This window comes from Cornus florida, unplaced genomic scaffold (assembly GCF_030987335.1).
Source record: "Cornus florida cultivar Cherokee Brave unplaced genomic scaffold, ASM3098733v1 CherokeeBrave_3.0.0_Hap2_Chr05, whole genome shotgun sequence".
Taxonomy (NCBI): domain Eukaryota; kingdom Viridiplantae; phylum Streptophyta; class Magnoliopsida; order Cornales; family Cornaceae; genus Cornus; species Cornus florida.
Window position 1 is genome coordinate 34,316,937 of NW_026775575.1, and position 4,844 is coordinate 34,321,780.

The 4,844-nt window shown below is 33.1% G+C and overlaps 1 long non-coding RNA gene across 1 annotated transcript; it reads left to right on the forward strand.

Annotated features, from left to right (window-relative positions):
• Window positions 1-945: 945 nt before the first annotated feature.
• Window positions 946-1,529, forward strand: LOC132310103 (uncharacterized). The gene is made up of 2 exons (XR_009482561.1): window positions 946-1,203; window positions 1,383-1,529. It is a non-coding gene; the product is annotated as an uncharacterized LOC132310103 (long non-coding RNA).
• Window positions 1,530-4,844: the final 3,315 nt, after the last annotated feature.

Sequence of the window (4,844 nt, forward strand, 5' to 3'; positions counted from 1 at the left end):
CCATAGAAATGGTCTGGTCAATAAGGAATTGATCTGGTGTAGCACAGGCCATGGAGAGTGGTGCACACTCGGATCTGGACCGTTGATGTAACAACCCAAATTTTTAAGAGTTGAACTTTATTATTAATTACCCTAATTTTTAAGAGTTGAACTTTATTATTAATTTCATGATTTTTAATTGTTGAAATTAATTATTTTGTTTTAATTTGAGACTTACCCAAGAGTTTTGGTGATTGATTATTTAAATTGGAGACTTACTGATTAGAAATTGAGACATTGATTATTGAATTGAGATTACAGTTATGATTTAATTTATAATATCATTTTATGATTTAAATTGGGTTGATTGGATTTACCCACACTTATGGATTTTAATGGGTTTTGATTTTAGTTTTGTATATATATGTATATAAAGTTGGTATCATGGCAGCAAGTGTGCCGATTTTGGTGGGAAAATGAGATAAAGAAAGTTGATTTGGGTTGGTTGCATTTTGTATACACATTATATATATATTTGGTGAAGCAATTTGATGGATGGAGCATAATGCCAGCGAAAATGATGAAGGGAAGTGGGTTTTGACTTGAGTTTCTTGCATGCACATGTGATATATATATATATATATATATAGTTTTGTGTGTGCCCAATGGAGGCTGCCGAAAAAAAGAAGGGAAAATGAAGATAGAAATGAAATTGTGATATTATGATGATGTGCACATGGGTCCCACTTGATGTAAAAGAGGTTTAATAGGCTTGAATTACCTTTTGATGATATATATATATATGTTTATCGTTTGTTGGGAGCTACAATCGAATTAGTAGGAAAAGCAAAGAGAAAAGAAGATAAATGAGGTTGGGTGATGATGCGCGGGTCCCACTAATGTTTTTCTTTGACGTTGGCTTGCTTATTTTGAAGGGATATTTGTGTGCAGAAATGATAAGGAAAAAGATGAATGAGAAGATAGGATTAATGATGAAAGTGGCGGGTCCACTATGTTTTTGATCTTTGATATTTATATTTGTATGGTGAACAGTAGTGATATTTGTTGAGTGTCAGTGGGGATTGCCTCTATATAATTGTATAGTTTGTGACTTTAGTAAGAATAGAAAAAACAGAAGAGAAAATTTGTGAAGGCACAGAGAGGAGGGCCGAAAGTTCAAAGAGACGCAGAGAGAGCTTGATATTTCAGTCATTATTTATCAGTGTAGGGATCATCATACCTGGATGATTTTAATTCAAATATTTTGTTAATTGTTATTTTGCTAAAATTACATATATGTATTTTGTTTAAAAGTATATATATATATTTTTGTGAAGCAAATTTATCATGAAACTCTTTGAAATCCTTATTATGGTTTTTCCTACTGTCTTACCCCCCTACAGTTTCAGGTACTGAGGATGAACTTGGATTCATAGTTGCGGGTTTAGGTGAAAGAGTTAGAGTTGAGGAATTAAATTATTTTATTTAGAGATTTTTGTATATTTATTTGAGGAATTGATATTGTATCAATAAAAGAGTTTTTCTTTTGAGATCCTGGGTGTAAATTGAAGTATTTTGATTTGAATAAATCGAGAAATATATTTAGAAAAAAAAAAATTCGGGGCATTTTTCGTCCTCTTTTCAATGGTATTAATTTCATTCTCAGATTTCCATCATACTAAGAGATATTTATATTTTAGTGTGATGGTGTTAGAAAATTATTTAAACTGATATGGAGTGATCAAGCCCCTTTGAGGGGGTCATTTTTCCTTTAATCAAAATGAGATGTTTTAATATGTGGTTTAGGAAAAGCCTTTTTCAAATAATTATCAAAGAGTCAAATTTAAATTTATAAAAACCACTACTACTATAATGAATTATATAATCAGTAGGGATCGAACCCAAGAGACCTTTGGCTTGGATTTAAATAAGACAATTGGTTTTAACAGGTGATTACAATAAGAGAGAATAAAAGAGATGGTTAGTTGATTAAGCTAGTGAACAATTAAATTAAAATGCAATAAAAATAAACTAAGTTGGAGTTAAGGGTTTAAGAGATAAAAGAGAATTCTTAGAATTTATTGGAATCACCACTAATAATGACATGTAAACTAGGGTGTAAAACAACCCATCAAGCCTAAGCATACTCCATCAAACTACCCACAATTGCATCTAATGAGAACATACATTAATCTAGAGGATAATGGAATTTGCATATAATAAGTGTGGATTATCAATTCAAGCAATGAATTGTCTACCTACTGACAAGTAAACTAATTTGTAGCACAACCCATCAAGATAAAGTATAACCCATCAAATTAATCAGCAATCCCATCCAATAAAACATATGCCATGGCCATCACTAAACCCAAATAACAATGGAATCGAGTGTTGAGCATAATCCTCTAATCACACATAGACATGCAATTACATAGAGAATTAACATATAATTAACATATAGAGTTAATGGAAGAATTAAACCAACACAAGCCATGATTTGTCAAATCAAGCATGTAAATAGGAATCACAAGGCTATAACATCAACTACAACAATATATTGATCTCCCCAAAAATAGAAATACAAGGGTTTAGAAATACATAAACTTAGGGCTCAACCAAGCCCTAAGTGGAGATCTAGCCCATCATGGTTGTGGTGGTCAATGTGTCAACAAGATCCTCCTCCATGCTTTGCTCCTTCTTCTTCTTCCTTGAAGCTCTAGAGAGATGAGTATGTAGATGTTCTTCCCAAACCTTGTACCTCTACTCTTTCCTCCCTTCTCACCCTCCTCTCGTTCTCCAGAGAGAATATATCGATACAGACTAAAAAAAAAAACTTAATAATCCAAATAATAATATTCACATTAAAATAATGAAAAACTAATCCTAAACTAATGGCTCACCGGGCCTTAAGTAACAAACCCTATTAAAGCTCATAAGTTACAAAAATAAGCCCAAAAGACAAAATCCCGTAATGCTGCCAGGGGTTGGGGAATTGATCCCACAGCCTTGGGGATCGATCCACCAAGGGCATTTTTAGTTCTGTGAATAGTGGGGGATCGATCCCTCAGAGTTGGAAATTTCCTTTAAACCTTATTTAGCTCTATTTTTGCCCCAGGCTAATTGGTTTGCTTCTTCATCTTTGGGAACATCATCAAAGACCCGAGATTGACCGCTTTTGAAGAATAAACACAGTATACGAGCAATGGGCTGCGACCTATTTTTGCCATTTTCTGAACTTTTTCTGAATGTCTTTACTTGACTCCAAAAAGGCTTTAGTGAACCAAAATTAGTCCATTTGAACTTTATTGACCTAAAATTGACAAAAACATAAATTATAACTAAAATATGAAAATAAGATAGATGCAATGACTAAAATACCCTAGTTTAGGTGCTAAAATGTGCAACATTTAAGCACTTATCACGCCCCTAAACTTAGATATTGCTAGTCCCTAGTAATGAACTACAGTATATGAGAATGAAACAAACATATATACAACTATGAACTAATAAAGCAAATAAAGATAACACCACTTTCGTAGGGATCACGGTTACATTTAGCATATGCAACAAGCCTTTTAAACCCCTAGGTTACCTCTAGTGGACGAGTGAAGTCTCGTAAGGGTTTCCAGAAATGATACCCACAAACATCAACAGCTCTTTCTTACTTGAGAAGCAACGACACATATCAAACAAGTGTTGAAAGTAAACTACTTCAAGTATGTAAATTTCTACCATTTTTAAGCTATTATCAACATTTCAATATCATGTAAGTAAAAATGGTCATTCACACATCAAGCAAGTTAATCATGCAAATTGAATCAATTCTATTATCCTTTTTGAGTGAACCGGCATCAAAATGTGTTGCTATCCTAGCAAATCAAAGTAATAGCATAGCCTTACCCTCAAACTAGCATACAGATATAGTACCAGACATCAAGACATTGAATGAACCTTGTTGTTCAATCAAACATTTTTTTTTTCTTTTTTTTATTTTATTTTTTTATGTATGACCATGTGCAATGTCCAAGTTCCTTAAGCTCTCTAATCACCCCATGTTACAAGCGTTGAGCCAACGACTCCCAAACCAGATGGTCTTAGGGCGTTAAGTGTAAAGACACTCCTAAGGGTGTAATGACTCGGAATGGCTAGGCTACGAACTCAAACTAATCATACATCTTACATTCTTTCCTTGTCTTCCTTTTTAATCAGTTGACATGTTGAAAGAATGCAGTTTGTTTTTTTTTTTTCTTTTTTCTTTTTTTTTTTTTCTTTCTCTTTGGTGAGTGCTTTTATTTATTTTCCTTACAAGGTCATTTTATCAAAAATGAAAGCTTTCAAAGCATACTAGCTCAATTGGGATAAACCAAGACAATAATCAACTAAGCATGTACCCCACAAATTGAATGCTAGTGTGCACAAGTGCAAGTGTAGAATTCTAGAATCAACTCTCAAAACATTTTCAACCAATAAGATGATGTCTACCACAAAAGCAAACATGTTATCAAAATTTGAAATTTACCCCTAAATGGCGTCCTAGAGCATACAAGAAGTATTAGACTCTAATAACTTGTTTTTCAAAGGCATTATGCTTCAAAAGTTCTAAATTATTGCCAAACACGTCTCAAATCTCATCATGCATTTAAAGCTTAACTTAAAATAGAATGAATCATAATGATCGACCTTACCCCCAAACTTAAACTGTACATTGTCCTCAATGTGCAATGAGAATAATGAAAAATGATGGAAAGAGTATACTGTGATGGCAAAGACTATGAAATCTGACAATAATCCAGTAGGAAAGATGTCTCCCCCAAACTTGGACGCAAAAACCTGTCTGTATAACCATACTAGCAAACTCACATCAA